Below are 21,141 nucleotides of genomic sequence, written 5' to 3' on the forward strand. Positions count from 1 at the left end.
GCTAGAAAATTTCCACCTGAAGAAAGGGGTTGCTCTTTCTTCAGGCGGAAATCCTAGCGGAACACATAGCATTCTATAGGAGACTGCAGTGTCCGCGCGGCCCTAGCGCCGACTAATTCAGGCGGAACTCGGTAATTTTCTGCCCGGAGATTCCGTAGGGTGAACCTAGCCTAAGAGGGAAGAAATTCCTCTCTGAAATTCTAGTGCAGTAGCCTCACATTGTTTTCAGCTGGACTCTGCCGGGACAACAATCTTAATTTTTTTGGCTAAATCCGGTCACATTAGCTTTGCTGTCTATGGAGACTGCGCGTGTCCAAATGTCCTGGTGCCTGATTCAGGAACTGAATAGCGGAGATTCCATAGTGTGAACGTATTTGTATGAGGGAGATTTATCCAAACCCGTCCAGAAGAAAAGTTGCCGAGTTGCCCATAGCAACCAATCAGATCACTACTTTCATTTTTCAGAGACCTTTTCAAAAATGAAAGAAGCCATCTGATTGGTTGCTATGGGCAACTCAGCAACTTTTCCTCTGGACAGGTTTTTTCTTCAAAATGCTGTACAGTAAGTACCTAATTACTTTCCAGAATGCAAATTGCCAGCACAGGCAAACATTAAGGCTATGTTCAGATGGCATATTATTTTGCGGAATGTCCGCCTGGAAAATTTTCCGCCAGACATTCCGTCTCCATAGACAGCAATACGTTTCCGACAAGTCGATTCTTTCTGCGGAAGCCGTAATCTGAATTCCTACAGCAGATGTCCCTGCCGCGGAAATTCCGCCATGTGCACGGTGCAGCAGAGTCCCATTGGAAACAGAATTTTTGAGTGAAATTTTTCCGCCAGATTTCGCTTAGAAATTCCAGTGTAAATGGGGCCTTAGTCAGCAAGATATTCTGGGATTATAGCCTGCAGAATTATGAATGGCGCTCTGGAGTGTATTACAGGCTCGTTACAGAAGAAGTTTATATATATATATATATATATATATATATATATATATATATGCCTATAATGTAAAAAAAAAAATATATATATATATATATATATATATTAGCCAAACTCTTGTTTTATCATTCAATTTTGATCTATTAACCCACGAGTATTTGTCTTGTATAAAATTTAGATCAGAACGACTTAAAGACAAGCAACTAGAGATGAGCGAACTTACAGTAAATTCGAATCGTCACGAACTTCTCGGCTCGGCAGTTGATGGCTTTTCCTGCGTAAATGAGTTCAGCTTTCAGGTGCTCCGGTGGGCTGGAAAAGGTGGATACAGTCCTAGGAGACTCTTTCCTAGGACTGTATCCACCTTTTCCGGCCCACGGGAGCACCTGAAGGCTGAACTAATTTTACGCAGGAAAAGTAATCAACTGCCGAGCCGAGAAGTTCGTGACGAATCGAATTTACTGTAAGTTCGCTCATCTCTACAAGCAACCAAAAGAAGCCTAAATCTGATTGGCTGGCCCCTCTCATCAGTTTCAGGCTTTGTTCACACATTGTAGTAATGCAAAAACGCAGTGTGAACACGGCTTAAATGACCCATTGTGCGCTATTTAGACTGTGAATATGTTATATAACTCTAGTGTTGTTACATTGTATTAATAAAGAAATTCAATTCTTTAAAAAGAGTTTAGGGCTTTTGTGTTGTTTTTTTTATTTGTATTAATTCTGTATTACAGCAGTTGTCAATATATTTATGTTCTAAGGCAGTGTTTCCCAACCAGGTTGCCTCCAGCTGTTGCAAAACTACAACTCCCAGCATGCCTGGACAGCCCAAGGCTTTCCGGGCATGCCGGGAGTTGTAGTTTTGCAACAGTTAAAGGTACACTGTTTGGTACTCTTTCACAATTGACTAGGAGGGTCCTGAAATAGAAAAGGTCCGAAAAGCAAGGAAGTCTTCTGCCTCTAGGGGGCTCTAGCTTCATATGTATTTATACTATACCCACTGATACGTGAGCGTTCCCTCGAGCCAGAATTTTATTATTTGTGGCGTTGCGAATTAAACCTGGCACGTTTTATATGGGATATTCTGCTGGGATACTATGTATTGTGGGGCGATACTCTGCAGAATGCGTCTTCATTTATCATTGCCTGCAGAGTCTAGGTGGGATATATATATATATATATATATATATATATATATATATATATATATATATATATATATATATATATATATATACACACATACACTACATAGCAGGGCTCTACTTGGATGACTTTAGTTCCAGTCAAAAAAAATTTGAAAGCAAATGATATTTTAATCTTTTTTTAACCCCTTCCTGACCTTACATGTACGTCAGCGCTGCAGAGTCAGGTCCATACCATAACAGGCAGATTGCCCCTGACATCTGCTGGTAATGACGGACATAGGTGATCATGCTGATGTTCTACCTTTAAAGGGGTACTCCAGTAGAAACCTTTTTTTTTTTTTTTTTTTTTTTTTTTTTTTTTAATCAACTGGTGCCAGAAAGTTAAACAGACTTGTAAATTACTTCTATTAAAAAATCTTAATCCTTCCAGTACTTTTTAGGGGCTGTATACTACAGAGGAAATGTTTATCTTTTTGGATTTCTCTGATGTCATGACCACAGTGCTCTCTGCTGTCCATTTTAGGAACTGTCCAGAGAAGCATATGTTTGCTATGGGGATTTTCTCCTGCTCTGGACAGTTCCTAAAATGAACAGCAGAGGTCAGCAGAGAGCACTGTGGTCGTGACATAAGAGAAATCCAAAAAGATAAACATTTCCTCTGTAGTATACAGCCCCTAAAAAGTACTGGAAGGATTAAGATTTGTTAATAGAAGTAATTTACAAATCTGTTTAACTTTCTGGCACCAGTTGATTAAAAAATAAATAAAAAATTCCATGGTAGTATCCCTTTTAACTTTTAATGCCGCGATCGCAGCATTTAGGGTAGAGTCACACGTAGCGTAAATGCTGCGTATTTGACGGTGCTAATTTCTACGCTATCAAAGTCTATGGGAGTAACAAACACCCATAGACTTTGCTAGCACTGAAATACGCAGCATAAACCATGAATCCCCCTAGTGCCCCATTGACATCCCCCTGCCCCCCCCCCCCCCTTGCTATGTAATCGGCGCTGATGGGTTGTCGTTAATCAGTGTCGGGGTCTTCCGCGGGTCGGCGATTGTTAGAGCCTGCATTACATTGATCTATAGTAAGCAATTGACTGACCGCTTATAAAAGGCCCCAAGGGGAGAGGCTAAATTGTGTGTAAAAATAAATAATAAAAAAATATATATATATATATATATATATATATATATATATATATATAATATATATATATATATATATATATATAGCTTTTAAAATATATATAAATCACCTCCTTTTTCCATTTTCAAAATAAAATGCTTCAAAAAAAAAATTTCATGTATTTGGTACCACTGCGTGCGGAATTGTTAAAATTATTACATTTTTCACATACTTGATCCTGGACGGACAACAGCGTACATGCAAAAAAAAATTTAAAAAAAATTCCAAATGACCCAAATTTTTATTATTTTTGCTCACATTACAAAAAAAGTGATCAAAAAGTCAAAAGTATGCAAGAACAGTACCGCTAAAAACTACCGCACACAATGCAAAAATAAGCTCTTCACCAGATCCATAGTAAGAAAAATAAAGTTAGAGGGGTCAGAATATGGCAGTGAACAGATTTTTTTTGTTAATTTTTTCAAGTTGTTTTTTTTAGGTTTCTTTGGAATCGTACTGACCCGTAGAATAAAGTTTGCATGTTAGTGTTACTGCATGATGGACTCCTGGAAAAAAAAATTGTGATCCCCCCCACCCCACTATATTGCACAATTCCATTCTTATTTTTCAATTTTGCCCTACATTATATGATAAAATAAAAGTTGCCAATAAAAAGTAGAACTTGTCTAAGCCCTAATCCAATTTCATCAGTGGAATAATGAAATCATTAAGCCAAAAATGTAAAATTCGGGGGTCAGGAATTGGTTAATTGGCACCTTCATAGTTATATATTTACTTGGGATGAAAAAAAAAAGACACATTTGACAAGTTTATCTTTTTTCACATCAATTATACATCATTTAGTGCTAAATTATTCATACCCCCTCAGTGCCATTTGTATAACTGTAAAAAAATATTTCCTATATTAATGTTTTAACACCTTTCCTTTACGTGTGATCAATGACCCTTTTACAGCTCCTGGAATAAATAAATCATGGAAAGTTCTTTGTATTGACTATGCAGATTATCACCTCTGAGGCGTCTTTGTTCAAAGCAAAAACATGCCAATTTTTTTAGCTCATTTTTTAGGCCTCCTATCACATTTAACCCCTTAAGGACCAAGCCCATATTAACCTTAAGGACCAGGCCAATTTAATTTTTGCGTTTTCATTTTTCCCTCCTCGCCTTCTAAAATCCATAACTCTTTTATATTTCTATCTACAGACCCATAATAAGGGCTTGTTTTTTGCGTGACCAATTTTACTTTGTAATGGAACCTCTAATTTTACCATAAAATGTATGGCGAACCCCAAAAAATTATTTTTTGGTGCGGATATTTAAATGAAAACCACAATTTTGCACATTTTGGAGGGTTTCGTCTTCACACTATACACTATACGGTAAAAATGACGGCTTCTTTATTCTGTGGGTCAATGCGATTAAAATGATACCCATGGCTAGATACTTTTATATTTTTGTACCGCTTAAAAGCTTAAAAAAAAAATCTAAAACTTTTTGTACAATTTTCGCCATATTTTGACCACCTATAACTTTTTCATTTTTCCGTATATAGGGCGATATGAGGGCTCATTTTTTGCGCCGTCATCTGTATTTTTTTTAATCAATACCACAATTGCATATATTAAACATCTAGATCATTTTTTATAATGTTTTTATTGGAATAAAATGTGACAAAAGCTGCATTTTTGGATTTTTTTTATTTTTACGTTTACGCCGTTCACCTTACGGGATCATTAACATAATATTTTTATTGTTTAGACATTTACACACGCGGCGATACCAAATATGTTTATTAAAAAAAAAGTTACGCTTTTTGGGGGTAAAATGGGAAAAACGGGCAATTTTTTTTTTTTGGGGGGGGGAGGGGATTTTTCACTTTTCTTACTTTTTATTTTTAAATTTTTCAACTTTTTTTTTACACTATTTATGTCCCCATAGGGGACTATCTATATCAATCATTTTATTGCTAATACTGTTCTGTGCTATGCATAGAGCATAGCACTGATCAGTATTATCGGTGATCTTCTGCTCTGGTCTGCTCGATCTCAGACCAGAGCAGAAGACGCAGGGAGACGGACAGAGGCAGGTGAGGGGACCTCCGTCCACCATTACAGATTATCGGATCGCTGCGGGCGATCTAATCATCTATTTTAACGTGCGCATTGCCGCAGATGCCGCGATCTGTACTGATCACGGTATCTGAGAGGTTAATAGCGGACATCCAAGCGATCGCGGATCTCGGCCATTACCGGCCGGTCCCCGGCTGCTATTAGTGTAGAGCACCGCTCCGATGTTAGCGGTCATACACAGGACGTAAATGTACGTCCTGGTGCGCGAAGTACCACCAAACCAGGACGTACATTTACGTCCGTGGGCGTTAAGGGGTTAAAGGCATATTCCAGGATTTCTTTTTATTTGACTGTGCTACACAGGGGCTGTAACGTTAGTGTAGTTTAGAATATAGTGTATGTACCTGTGTTTGATGGCTGGCCTTGCAATTCTTATGTGATCTTTGCCCCTAAGTTTGTTAATAGCATAAAAAGTGACTGTCGTCTCAGGTTTACCCAGGTTGCAGTGTGGCCCAAGACATTACATTACTAGTCAGGTGTTCAAAGGGAATCTTGCTTTGCTTCAATGCGGGGAGCGACCGCTGGGTGGGTGGGGGGTCTCCACAGGGCTGCAGGGAATTGTCCCAGGGGTGCTTCAATGGGTGAAGTGGCTGATATGTGGGAGGGTGAAAAGGGACCTCACACTTACAAACAAGGGATCCTGGGACTTGTAGTTGGAAGGAGGGAACTCCTACAGGAAATAGCCATTTCACAAAATAAAAGCAGCAGCATTATGGGAGACTCAGGAAAAAATTACCTTATGGTGGAAAACTCCTCTAATATTCTAGTTGCCCTTGATAGAACCCCTTTAAACTTTCCTTTAATGTGTATAGCGTTGCCAACCAGGGTGCCTTCAACTGTTGCAAAACTACAACTCCCAGCATGCCCAGACAGCCTTTGGCTGTATAGGGTTATATTGGGATTTTATGTTTTTTTTTCTCTTTATACATTCTAAAATTTGTATTCCTGGACGTCCTACGGCAGCACAGTATGGGTTAAAGTCTGTCCCCCTGAACTTGCCAGAAGAGATAATTAGCATAATAAAAACATTTGCATAATTAATTAGTGCAATTAACTGGGACCTCCCAGTGTATAAGTAACCCCCACAGACAACAGACAGCAGAGTTTTTTTCTTCTGCTTCCAGAAGGATTTTAGTATATTCAAGGATTCCAGACATCTGAGGGGAGACTGTGAAGTTCCCCTTATCAGCGACCCCTCTGTGGACTACTGTGAAGGATCTTGGGGTCTGCTGTACACTATCGGCGCTGTGAAGTCCCGTGTGTATTAAGCATTATTTTACCCGGTCTTACTTCCGTTTCGAGCGGGCGATGATGGAGACGCGCGGTCATCTGGAGGCTGCCGTAACTATCAGGTAAGTGAAGCAGTCCTCGTGCGGCAAGGGCAGCATGCGTGCGGCCATCTTAGGACTCCCGGAAGTATCGGGTAAACACAGCTCCCTCGTGCGTACGGCGTTCCGGAAGTGCGTCACACAGGGGGGCGGTGTTAGGATTGCCCGGCAATAGCGTCTATATCTAGAGTGTCTCCGGTGCATTCCGGAGCTGAGGCACGGACCAGGGCAGCAGGACTACCTGAGAGCTAAAAGTAAGTAATCAGTCAGCTCTATGCAGACTCTGTGAAGTGTCTATTTTTGATATAAAAGAGAGAGTTACTGTGAAGCACTCAGTCTCTATTTTGAAAGTACATAGGGTATCTATGCAGCAGCTGCCTGACATTGACACAGTCTAAATGTGATCCCAGTTTTTATACCTCCCAGATATATTTACTGCACCATCTAAGTGATTAGAAGTAGAATGCAGTTCCCGTCTGGCCTCCAATTGCCCCTTTTACCACACAATCGGAAAGTGATCAGCCAGAGGACTTCTGAAGGCCTCCGTGGTTGCCATTATGGGACTCATTTTAAACTCTGTCAGACCAGATGTATTGGGAGATTTGACAATCTGACAGTGAACAAGAATAAGCAATCAGCTAGTTGAGTAGTGAAATCCCTTAAAGGGGTACTCCGGTATAAAATTTTTCTTTGAATTCCTGCCCAGCTGCTGGCATTTAAAAAAGACAACCCGGACTTACCTTCCACTACTTCCTGGTGCAGCTGGTTTCATGTTCCTGGCCTCCGATGCAGTCTTCTTCCTGGTTCTTGTGGTTAACTTGTCAGACTGCAGCGTTCAGCAAATGACTCCTGAAGAGGGAAATAGCTGACCAGTTGACCACAAGAACCAGGAAGAAGACAGCATCGGAGGCCAGGAGCAGGATACCGGATGTATGTGGGGAGCGGCAAGAGGTAAGTCCAGGCTTTTGTTTTAATGCCAGCAGCCTGGGCAGGATTTTTGTTAATTTTAAAGCCAGAGTACACCTTTAAGGGACCTAAATAGTTTATCCAAAATTGTAAAAAAAAAAAAAAAAAAGTCTGTCATGTACCAATAAAAACTATATAAAACTACAGATTTTCACCAAATAAAAATGTTATGGGGTCAAAATATGTGGGTGCAAAGCTATTTTTTTTATTTATTTATACATTTTTTATTGTATTTTATAAAAAGTAGTAAATTGAGGCTGCAGCACTTGCCAGTTCAACGTATTCATACTTTGGTGAAGTAAACATTTTTGGGATTGCGGGGGGTCCAATCACTGGGGCCCCCCACAATCTCCTGAAATTTAGGTCTAGGATACATTTTGGGTTGTACACATATTGTAGGGCAATAGAATGCTAACAGCACACCAAATAAGCTTCTCATGGCAAGTGAGTATACATAGAATACATGACTCACGATTTCTTTGGAAATATTCTCCCGATTTTATTGCATCGTTCTTTATTGCACAAGGGTTCGTCTCACAGGACAGAATCAAGCAGCTTAATTCTGTCCTGTGAGACGAACCTTTGTGCAATAAAGAACGATGCAATAAAATCGGGAGAATATTTCCAAAGAAATCGTGAGTCATGTATTCTATGTATACTCACTTTCCATGAGAAGCTTATTTGGTGTGCTGCTAGCATTCTATTGCCCTACAATATGTGTACAACCCAGTGTGCTTTATAGAGTTAAAGGGATACTCCCGTGGAAAACTTTTTTTTTTTTTAAATCAACTGGTGCCAGAAAGTTAAACAGATTTGTAAATCACTTCTATTAAAAAATCTTAATCCTTCCAGTACATTTTAGGGGCTGTATACTAAAGAGAAATCCAAAAAAAGAAATGCATTTCCTCTGATGTCATGACCACAGTGCTCTCTGCTGACCTCTGCTGTCCATTTTAGGAACTGTCCATAGCAGCATATGTTTGCTATAGGGATTTTCTCCAGCTCTGGACAGTTCCTGAAATAGACAGTAGAGGTCAGCAGAGAGCACTGTGCTCATGACATCAGAGGAAATGCATTTCTTTTTGGATTTCTCTTTAGTAAACAACCCCTGGAAGTACTGGAAGGATTAAGATTTTTTTAATAGAAGTTATTTACAAATCTGTTTAACTTTCTGGCACCAGTTGATTTAAAAAAAAAAAAAAAAAAAAAAAAGGTTTCCACGGGAGTACCCCTTTAAGTGGAGCTCTTATAGTGTGGGCTATTCATTTGAATTATAAGCCTTACTATGAACTCAATTGTTGTTGTTTCTAGGATACATTTTGTCATTTCACTTTAGCTTCTCCAAGGCCAAACATATCATTGTTACCCCTACCCCTTAAACAATACACAGCTTTACTTATGACAAATGTATAAAAACTATAAAAAAAAAAAAAAAAAAAAAGTCTTGTTTGGAAGGAAAAGGAAACGTATACAGCATGGCTGGAACACAATGGATAATAATAACTATTGGGAATAAAGAAGATGTGATCATAGGAAAGACCACTGCGTTCATTCAAACCCAGTCCTAGTGTTATCGACCTCATAATATATATTGTTTCCCTTTTTTAGGAATTCCTTATGCCTTTCCCCTCGTGATCTTGGTGCTTGTACAAACTTAAATGTCTTCCGACCTTTTCACTTTTTTCGCATTTTGCAGCCTTGTGCTAAAATAATATAATTAAGTTTTCCCCCATCATTCTGTACTCAAAACCCCATAATGAGAATGGGAACATTTTCAATATTATTGCAAATTAATAAATTATTATTATTATTTTTTATTTTTTGCATGGATATAAGCATTCAGACCCTTTGTTGTATATTTGTATACTTGAATTGTTCTGGCTTCTCCAATTTCTCTTGATCATCTCTGAGATGTTTTTCCACCCCCATTGGAGTCACCTGTGGTAAATTCAGCTGATTGGACAGGATTTGGGAAGACACAGCCCTGTCTATAAGACTAACAGCTGACAATGTACATTAGAACAAAAAGACAGGATTGTGTGGAGACACAGATGTGGAGAAGGGGACAAAAAAAAGAGCCGAGTGGCCTCCTTAAAGGGGTACTTCAGTGGAAAACTTTTTTATGAACTGGTGCCAGCAAGATATACATATTTATAAATCACTTCTTTAAAAAAATCTTTATCCTTCCAGTACTTATTAGAAGCTGTATGCTACAGAGGAAATTCTTTGCTTTTTGAATTTCTTTTTTGTCTTGTCCACAGTGCTCTCTGCTGACACCTCTGTCCATGTCAGGAAATGTCCAGAGTAGCATAGGTTTGTTATGAGGATTTTCTAGACAGTTCCTGATATGGGCATCAGGTGTCAGCAGAGAGCACTGTGGAAAAGACAAAAAAGAAATTCAAAAAGAAAAGAATTTCCTCTGTACCATACAGCTGCTAAAAGTACTGGAAGGATAAAGATTTAACTTTCTGGCACCAGTTGATTTAAAAAAAAAAAAATATATATATATATTTCCACCGGAGTACCTCTTTAACTCTTAAATTAAGGTCAGGGTCACAATGGGTGCATCTGCAGCGTATTTCACACTGTGGATGTGCCGACAGCAGTCACGAAGGGACTGTAGAGCGAGATTCCGGCTGCTAACGGGGAGCTCCGTGTGTCTGCTCGTAGTGGCAGATTTTCAGCTTTAAAATCCGCTGCTACAAAAGGACTCACAGAGCTACCTGGCCGAATCCAGAAGCCCGCTCTGCAGTCCCTCTGTGACTGCCACAGGCACATCCGCAGAGTGAAATACGCTGCAGATGCGCCCCGTGTGACCCTGCCCTAACTAAGTAATCGGGGAGAAGGGCCTTGGTAAGAGAGGTGATCAAGAATCCAATGGTCACTCTGACTGAGCTCCAAGGATCCTGTGTGCAGATGGAAGAAACTCACAGAAGGTCAACCATTATTGCATCCTCTACAATATAGACGTTATAGCAGAGTAGTCAGTAAGACGCTTCTCCTCAGTAAAAGACATATAAAAGACCCTCAGACTGTGAGAAACAAGACTCTCTGACCTGATGGAACCAAGATGATATTTTTTTGGCCTCAATTCTAAGCGTCATGTCTGGAGGAAACCAGGCCCTGCTCATCACCTGCCCAATACCATCCCTACAGTGAAGCATGGTGGGGGCAGATTCATGCTGGGGGGTGTTTTTCCTGGTTGAGAAGGGAAGACTGATCAGGGTTGAGGGAAAGCTGACTAGAGCAAAGTACAATGATGAATTAGAAAATGGTTTCTATTAAGATTTGTTTTCATTAACTATATTCAATAAAAACTCTATGCTCAGAGGTTTATAATACTATAAAATTAATTACACACAATCAAGATGCAAGATGTACTTCAGCATGGAAACCCGATAATCTGGTCAGCTGAACACTGTTATGTGGCATGATGGTAAAGAAGAATTGCTCGCCTGCCTAAAAAGATGTGGCTGTAGGACATGCTTAAAGGGAGCCAGCACCGGGAGCTTGTGACGTCATAGCCCCGCCTCCTCACATCACACCCCGCCCCCTCAATGCAAATCTACAGGAGGGGGCATGACAGATGTCACATCCCCTCCCATAGACTTGCATTGAGGGGGCGGGGTGTGTCATCATGAGGGGGCGGGGCTATGACGTCACAAGCTCCCGACGCCGGCTCCAGCGTTCAGAACAGTTTGTTCCAAACGCTGAGCAGCGGAGTACCCCTTTAAAGCAATTGATGTACGGAATAATTCCGATTGTCTTTGATGTTGCATGAGAAAAGAGATGGTTGTGGGGGTTTGGATTATGGAGGATCTTGGTCTTTGATTACTAGCAGAGTGTAGAGGGCAGGTAGGATGGTGGACAGAGATGAGTAGATGTAGGGAGGTGCAGCACTGGGGAAAGCTTTGTTGGTGAGCGCGAGGAGTGTAAATATTATTCTATAGGGAGGCATCAGCGGCTTAATATATTAAAGATAAAGTGGAGAGGGGAAAGTTTGGAGAAAGTAAGACCAATAAGTAAAAGGTTACAAAAGTCAAGACGGGGGTGAATCAGTGCAACAATAAGGCTATGGTTACAAGTTGGAATGTCCGCACGGAAAATCTCTGTGCAGACATTCCACAGACCGCGGGCGCCTGTATGACATGCCGGTGCTAGGACCTCACGGGAATGCACCTTCTCATAGACGGAAATGCATTCCTTGCAAAGTCCGCAGAAAGAATGGACATGTTAATTTTTTCTGCGGACACCGAAATCTAAATTTCCATTCCGGCGTAGAACACATGCAACAAAAAAATAAAAAATTAAAATCGACTCGGAAAAGCCTTAGTTAATGAGGCCCAGTGTGCGTCAAAATATTCAAGAATGAAAAACACACAGAATTCACAGAAATTCACTAGAGTAAATAAATGAGTTTCATTAGATTCCTCTTTTTTTATTTATTTTTTTATTATTAGTCGAAACAGAGTTTTAATTTTTAGTAAATTGTGAAAAGATGAAGTGTTTTTGCGCAATACACTGCTTGTAAAGCTCAGAGACAGGATTGTGTGGGGGCACAGATGTGGAGAAGGAGACAAAAAAAAAAGCCCAGTGGCCTCCTTAAAGAGTACCTGACACCTTTAATATAACGTTCCCTGTATAATTAGCAGACACTTTCCCATTCACTTTCTTATCAACATAAATATGTTGAAAATATAATCGAAAAAAACAGCCACTAGGTGGCTCTGTTCTGTTTCCTGCCACAATTAATACAGTGAGTTGGGTCTCCTCATGGCCAGGCAGGAGACCAAACTCAGGATGTGCTTCTCTGCACTGAGCTTGATTGACAGCTGCACAGAGCCTCACTTGAGGTCTTCTATTCATCACAGCACTGCAACGATGTAAGGGCGGAAGTGGTCCCCCAGCAGACTTCAGTGATGTGTGATAAGAATATTTCACCACTTTCAAGTTCACATCTTCTCTGCCACACTGACCTCTACATCAGTGTTTCCCAACCAGTGTGCCTCCAGGTGTTGCAGAACTACAACTCCCAGCATGCCCGGACAGCCGAAGGCTGTCCGGGCATGCTGGAAGTTGTAGTTCTGCAACAGCTGGAGGCACACTGGTTGGGAAATTCTGATGGTCCTGTCACTGCCCAATGACCACCATCAAGCTAAGTTTCCAGCTGCACAGAGCCTCACTGAAACATGCACAGAGCTTGAGGTCTTCTAACACATTCATCACAGCACTGCAATGATGTGAGGGCGGAAGTGGCCCCCCAGCAGGCTTTGGCTGTTCAGGCATGCCTGGTGTTGTAGTTCTGCAACAGCTGGAGGCACATTGGTTGGGAAACACTGATGGTCCTATCACTGCCCAATGACCACCATCAAGCTAAGTTTCCAGCTGCACAGAGCCACACTGAAACATGCACAGAGCTTGAGGTCTTCTAGCACATTCATCCCAGCACTGCAACGATGTGAGGGCGGAAGTGGCCCCCCAGCAGGCTTTGGCTGTCCGAGCATGCTGGGAGTTGTAGTTCTGCAACAGCTGGAGGCACATTGGTTGGGAAACACTGATGGTCCTATCACTGCCAAATGACCACCATCAAGCTAAGTTTCTACTTTTTTTTTTTTTTGTTTGCAAAAAAGCCTATAAAAACGCCACAAATGCCGCATGGCGCCTTTTTGTGGCATTTTTTTTGTTTTTTTTACAGGTCAAGAAAACAACAAAAAGAAGAAAAAAACAAGTAGAAACGGCCTCAGAACCTACTTTGGTGTACTTTCAGCCAGCCACCTCTAGGGGGTGCACCTTTCATTTAGATTGATGTTGTCCATATTGAGTTCAAAATGATGACTTTGTGTGTAGCTGCCCCTAGTGGCGGCTGCAGGCAGCTACAATTTATCATGTAGCAGGATTTGGAGCTCTGTATCTGGAAAGCATCTGAACCTCCTTTGAAGGTATATTTATTCACGGGACCTATTTAGAGTAGATAACATTACACAAGAATGCTTTAATCCCTTTACAGCTGTAAACCAACACAAACAATACTATTCACCCCTTTACTGTCCTAAACACATGGATCTCCCCCTCCCCCGAGAGAGACATGGCATTCATCAAAAACCGCCACCCCACTGCACTATTGCAACATAAGTGATTTATTTTTTGTTCCCTGTGTCCGTGAAAAGGATTTAACTAGCAGAATGTGGTTTCCATATAACGTACAGATGTGGAAAGAAGCACGCACCGTTTAACTCTATGTGCCCCAAAAATGTCTATTTGTAGCTGTGACCCAATATACCGACCCAGTGAGCCCTGCCCGGCTAACAACGTTTACATTGAGATTATCAATGTAAAGACAAAAAAAATAAAAAATACTTGACACGTCAAAGATTTAATCATGGCCTAGACCCCTACCGATCAACAGTATGGTTGAAATTAAAGGGGTACTCTGGTGGAAAACTCTATTTTTTTTTTTTTAAATCAACTGGTGCCAGAAAGTTAAACAGATTTGTAAATTACTTCTATAAAAAAAATCTTAATCCTTCCAGTACTTATTAGCCACTGAATACTACAGAGGAAATTATTTTCTTTTTGGAACCCAGAGCTCTCTGCTGACATCATGAGCACAGTGCTCTCTGCTGACATCTCTGTCCATTTTAGGAACTGTCCAGAGCAGCATATGTTTGCTATGGGGATTTTCTCCTACTTTTGACGGTTCTTAAAATGGACAGAGAAGTCAGCAGAGAGCTCTGGGTTCCAAAAAGAAAAGAATTTCCTCTGTAGTATTCAGCAGCTAATAAGTACAAGAAGGATTAAGATTTTTTAATAGAAGTGATTTACAAATATGTTTAATTTTTACCCCTTTAAACATGCAGTTTTGGGTGTTTTTTTTTTTTTGAGCCAAATGTGCCCACAAAACTTCATGTGTGATTTTAGCTTAACTCTATGTGGTCCATGCACACTATGGATTTTCCAAAGCGGAAGTCCACTTTGGAATTCAACTTGAAAAATTCAGGCGCAGCAGAGTCTTATTGCAGTCAATGGGATTACGCTGCACACTACGGAATTTTAGCAGCAGAGCTTTCTGATGCTGAAATACACCCGTCGTAGGGCTCTGTTCACATGGCAGAATTTCTGAGAATAACCTGGCCCGAAAAATACCGTTTAGAAATAGGATTGTTTTTAATGGGATTCTGCTGCACCGGGTCACTCCGCAGAATTTCTGTGGCAGAAACTTTCTGCTGTGGAAATTCTCATTCCAGCCTCTGCACAATGAATTGACATATCAATTCTTTCTGGGGAATCTTCTCGGAAATACATTGCTGTCTATGGAGACAGAGCAATTATGAGAGATCCTAGCGTCTGCATGTTCTGCCAACATTCACTGTCTGCGGAATGTCCACGGAAAATTTCCGGCCAGACATTCTGCCACGTGAACATGTTCATTCTTATACTGGAATATTGAGCAGAATGCACTGCGGCTATGCCAGCAAAGGTCCTAGTGCCGACTGCTCCGGCCGCCTATAGCATCTTCTCCCTGATACATTCGGTAGTGTGTATGGACCCTAAGGGCCGCTTTAAATCCCCTTTTTGTTCAAATTTTTATTGTTTATCACAGCCTCTTTACAAGTGTTTTTTGTGACGTCTTTATATAGTGTATGTAGAACTAAAGGGGTTTATTTTTACTATATTTAAGATGTGCGCCCCTGATGCCAAGTTATGTAACTTTGAAATTAACTTGTAGAACCTGTCAGGGGTGGATCATCCCTTTTTTTAGTTTTTTGCTCTAATAAAGATGAGCAGGAGACGGAGTGTGGATTTGGGAATGGATTGTGGTTAGAATCCCAATGGGCCTGACGAAGCGCTACGTGCGCGAACACGGACTGTCGCCCTTAGCCTCTCCCCCACCTATTTGTATTGTCCGCTCTCCCTTTCATGTTTATATGTTGTCAAGCAAGATGAAATAAAGAAGCTTGAATTGTCCCCCAACACCTGGTGAGTGCTCCATTTCTTCTTTGCTTATTGTGGATTTGCCATTGCACTTACCTGATGTGAGAACCGGGAAGGTCTGATAGAGTGCAACGTTAGCAGGTTCAGTGGACTGCTACATAGCAGTGCTGGGCGCCTTTCTGTTTAAAGGGGTTATCCAGGAAAAAAACTTTTTTTAAATTAAATATCAACTGGCTCCAGAAAGTTAAACAGATTTGTAAATGACTTCTATTAAAAAATCTTAATCCTTTCAGTACTTATGAGCTTCTGAAGTTGAGTTGTTCTTTTCTGTCTAAGTGCTCTCTGATGACACCTGTCTCGGGAACCACCCAGTTTCGAAGCAAATCCCCCATAGCAAACCTCTTCTAAACTGGGCAGTTCCCGAGACACATGTCATCAGAGAGCACTTAGACAGAAAAGAACAACTCAACTTCAGAAGTTCATAAGTACTGAAAGGATTAAGATTTTTTAATAGAAGTCATTTACAAATCTGTTTTACTTTCTGGAGCCAGTTGATATATATATATATATATATATATATATATATAAAAGTTTTTTCCTGGATAACCCCTTTAAGGACTGTATAATTAAAAAATATTTTGTGAGGTTTACTCAACTGTACATACAATACTATTATATGACATGAGAGGAAGGCAATATACCTACAGAGGAATCTCCAAAATCAAGCCAACTAACATAATGGGCATTTTACAATTCACCACCTATGTCAAGAGATTCCCCAGCAAGTAATGTCATTGGGTGACAAGAATAAAAAATATCAGCAACATCCTAAATAAACCAAAACATATAGTATAAAAAAAGTAAAGTAGTCAAGCTGCAGAATAAAAATCACTCTATCCCACATAGGCAAGTAAGAAATAATATTTACATTAATATCATCCTGTAATAGGTTGGCGCCACTGCATAACAACGTGCCACAACAGCACAACATATACCCTAATACCCACACACAGTGCAAAACTTCAGACAAACCTAATCCAGAATTACAAGTTTGATATTGAAATAATATCTGACATATAAATAGGCCCTTATTACTTTTTCACATAATATATTTTTTTTTTTTTTTAATTGGAGTCAAGTTTGTTTACAAAAAAAAAGTACTACAAGAGACAAACGCTCATTATGGTGCGATCAAACCTAGTGCTACAGAAAATATATATCTAAAAGAAAAAAGATTCAGAAGAATGATGAAAGGCCATCATTCATTCCTGATAAAAAGAATCACACACTGGTCCATGAGGAGTTTGTTCATAGGAATTTATTTCAACAATAATAGCAAATACTAGCAGTGGGGGCTGGGGGCATTATAACCATATGGGGCATGAGGGGCACTATTACTGTATGGGGGCATTATTACTGTATGAGACACAGGAGGCATGATAAAGGTATGGGGTACAGGGGGCACCATAACTGTATAGGGTTAGAGGGAGCATTATTACTGTATGGGGGCACTATTACTGTATAGGGACTCAGAAGGCATTATTACTCCATGGGGTGCAGAGTGTAGTGTACTGTACAGGGGCACATAGAGCATTATTACTATATCGGAGGCACAAGAAGCATTTTTACTGAATGAGGACCACAGGAGACATTGCAACGTTGTGGTGGCCACAGGAGGTCATTATTAATGAGTGGGCAGTATGGGGGCATTATTACCATATAGGGGAGCACAGGGGTAACTTTTACTGCATGAGGGCCACAGGGGCAATATAACTATATGGGGAAAATATTTCTGTATGGGACACAGGGGGTACAGGGAGGGCAATATTACTGTATGAGGACCACAGGGAGCATAACTACTGTATGGAGGCACAGGGAGCATTTTACTGCACGAGGACCACAGGGGGCATGACTACTATGTGGTGAGCACAGGAGGGGGCATTACTACTATGTGTTGGGCACAAGGAGTATTATTACTGCATGAGAGGCACAGAGGCAATATTATTGAATGGGGGCATTATTACATAGATCACAGGGAGCATTATTACCAAATGAGGGCATTATTACTGCATAGGGGTATTACTACATGGAGGTTCAGTGGGGGCATTACACAGTGCCACATGGGGCATTATTATTGAGTGAAGTTACTGTTGGGGCATTTTTTGTGAATGAAATCACAGTAGGGGCATTATTAGTGAGTGAGGGGCACAATTGGGGCATTATTAGTTAGTGGGGGGGGGGCACACAGGGCCGTTATTAGGAAGGATAGTATTACAATATGGTACACTAATACTCTGCAGAGAAAATGAACAACACCAAACAGAGAAAATGTCACCTGTTGTTACTAGATGTGACTGTAATGACTTATACTGTATGGTCTGCAGAGCGCCTATGTGACAGTATTTATCGCTATATGGGCACTGTATGGGGGTAATAATATACCGCAGATACCTCCTCTTTCAGATCCATCTGCAATCTATATGGGATTAGGATATATAGCAGTTATACACCTCCCCTGAGGCTGTGTTTTTTTTTTTCTGTACTTTTTCTAACATTGTGGGAAAAATAGTAATTTTATAATGTATTTGTGCATATCAAGGTAAAAGCGTGTGATTTTTACTACTATTTTGAAAAATCACAACAAAACCAGACAAAATGCAAAAAAAAAAAATTGTGAAAAATCTGAAGAAAGAACACAGCCTAAACACTGTAGATCTTCATATCACTTTTGCCTCATGGCAATAGTTCTCTAAAACAACACACTTTGAATAAGAAAATTGCACATTAAGTGAACTGACTTGGTGCAGCCCTGTGCGTGCATTCACTCCCTCCCTGAGTCTGCTGTGCTGGGTCTCTTCATCCAATCACTGCAGGCCGCTCTGTAACCCCCTCCTCTCTGAGTGAACACAGAGGAGTGCTAGTCCTGCCCTCACTTCAAGGACTTTATGGTTCTGTGGTTCAGCTAGGACAAAGATAATGCTGCAGCCAGACATGACCATGTTCTGAACGGTATAGGAACTTGTAGTGATCTTTTTTTGTAAGCCATGATTTCTATAAAAAATGGATAACATTTTCTTATGAAGTACTGTAGTAGTAGTAGTATTAGAAAGGTTAAAGGAGTAGTCCGGCGCGCACTTTTTTCATGTTATCCCGTTCGGGCTGCAAAATAAAAGAAAACACACTTTCTCTTACCTGCCAACGAGCCCCCGGAGCTCCGGTACAGGTGTTCGGTCCCTGGGCTGTATTCTTCTTACTTCCGGTTAGCCCGGCACGTCACACGGAGCTTCAGCCTATCACCGGCCGCAGCGATGTCCCGCCTCGACCAGTGATAGGCTGAAGCTCCGTGTGACGTGCCGGGCTAACAGGAAGTAAGAATAATACAGCCCGGGGACCGAACACCTGTACCGGAGCTCCGGGGGCTCGTTGGCAGGTAAGAGAAAGTGCGTTTTCTTTTATTTTGCAGCCCGGATGGGATAACATAAAAAAAAAGTGCGCGCCAGAGTACTCCTTTAATGTTTTGCCAAGATGTACAACATATAAAAAGTTTTTCATTCTGACAGTGCACATTTACGGTCTGTTGGTATAGATTGTATTGTGTTTGTGTTCGTATTAAAATATATCTGAAGTAACTTATCCAGAGAGTTTGCTCAATGATTCATACTCAAAGTTCTCAGAATTGAACCTTGGAATATTACACATCACAGGGACAAATAATTAAATTTTTTTTAGTAATGCTATAATGAACAGGATCGATAGCATGGTTTATATTTTTGGCAGATGACGCTAATAGTGTAGTAGAGTGCAGTCTATAGATCAGTGTTTTCCAAACAGTATGTCTCCAGCTGTTGCAAAACTACAAAGCCTTTACTTTCCTCCAGCACTCCTGCTGTGTCTCCGGTGTCCTGCTCCCGTCCCCGGCTGTAACCCCCTACTGTCAGACATCATGGGGCTTGGGCCCGGAGTGACGTCGGGGACTAAAGTGTCATACTGCTGCTCAGCCAATCCCTGGCCGAGACAGTAGGACACACTGGGCCTGGATGTCACTTTAGGCCTAAGCCTCGCGATTTCTGACAGGAAGAAGATCGCCGCTGGGGACCGCAGCAGAACATTGGAGGCACCGCAGGAGCGCTGGAGGTAAGTAAAGGTTTATTTTTTTATATTATGTATAATGGGCAAAGTTCTAAAACCCCAAACCCCCCACCGGATAACCGCTTTAAAGGGATAGTCCAGTGGTGAAAAATGTATCCCCTATCCTAAGGATAGGGGATAAGTTTGAGATCGCGGGGGGTCCGACCGCTGGGGCCTCCTGTGATCTCTCTGTATGGGGGCCAGGCTCTCCGGCCAGATAGCGGATGTCGACCTCCGCACGAAGCGGCGGCCGACACGCCCCCTCAATACATCTCTATGGCAGAGCCGGAGATTGCCGAAGGCAGCGCTTCGGCTCTGCCATAGAGTTGTATTGAGGGGGCGTGTCGGCTGCCGCTTCGTGCAGAGGTCGACATGCCCCCTTCCCGCGGGCTGTCGGGGCTCCATACAGGAGATCGCAGGGGGCCCCCGCGATCTCAAACTTATCCCCTATCCTTAGGATAGGGGATAAGTTGTTCACCACTGGACTACCCCTTTAAGTTTGCTGAGGAAAGTGGATCATGGTAACACCTCTTTAATAATTTTATCTCTCACCTACTCTAAATAGCCTTGAGAACGAAATAATATTGTGTATCTCTTTACTGAGTTCCCTTATCTCCAAGGGTATAGGAGTTTTTCTTCAGTATCCTCAGCTGAGCTAGATTTTCCTTTTTCTACCACATAAAGGCAGCGAGCTGCTCAAACTTAGTTGTAATATGATTGAAGATTCTCAAGAAAGACCATCAATCATTGATCGGTGGGGTGCTAACACCTGGCACCCCTAAAGATCAGTCTTTAGGCACCCATATTTCCATCAATGTTGCATTAATATATACATACACACACACATATATATATATATATATATATATATATATATATATATATATTATACTGTACGATTTTAAAAGGCCTTTTACAGGAAGGGTTAAAAGTGTCTGTCTCACGATGACAACCCTTGTCTGTATGCTCTTTATGAATGTTTTGGTGGTCTTGAGCTGTCCATGTATTACAAGGATGGCCATCTGAATAGCTGAGCTGTATAGTTGGCTGGATCTTTGCCTTGGCAGCTTCCAGGATTCTTTTATAGCTGTATAATTTGACATCTGCACAAGCATGAAAAAGAGTTTGTGCAAAGAGGGTAAACAGTCAATTCTTTCTTGCAGGATTAATCTTTCTATAAATAGGTGCCCTGTCACTTTAAGGGTTTATTCACACGTACAGTATCCTGTGCATATTTGCATATATATGTGCATTGCAGAATTGAAGCGATGTTCAGTTATTTAATTTACATCGAAATCTGAAGCATTAAATCTGCAGCTTCAATTCCTGTACATCAAATATGTGCAGGATACTGTACGTGTGATTACACCATTAATTGCCATTTTGAATAGTTTTGTATGCTGTGACTTTCTAAG

This window comes from Hyla sarda, chromosome 6 (genome assembly GCF_029499605.1).
Source record: "Hyla sarda isolate aHylSar1 chromosome 6, aHylSar1.hap1, whole genome shotgun sequence".
Taxonomy (NCBI): Eukaryota; Metazoa; Chordata; class Amphibia; order Anura; family Hylidae; genus Hyla; species Hyla sarda.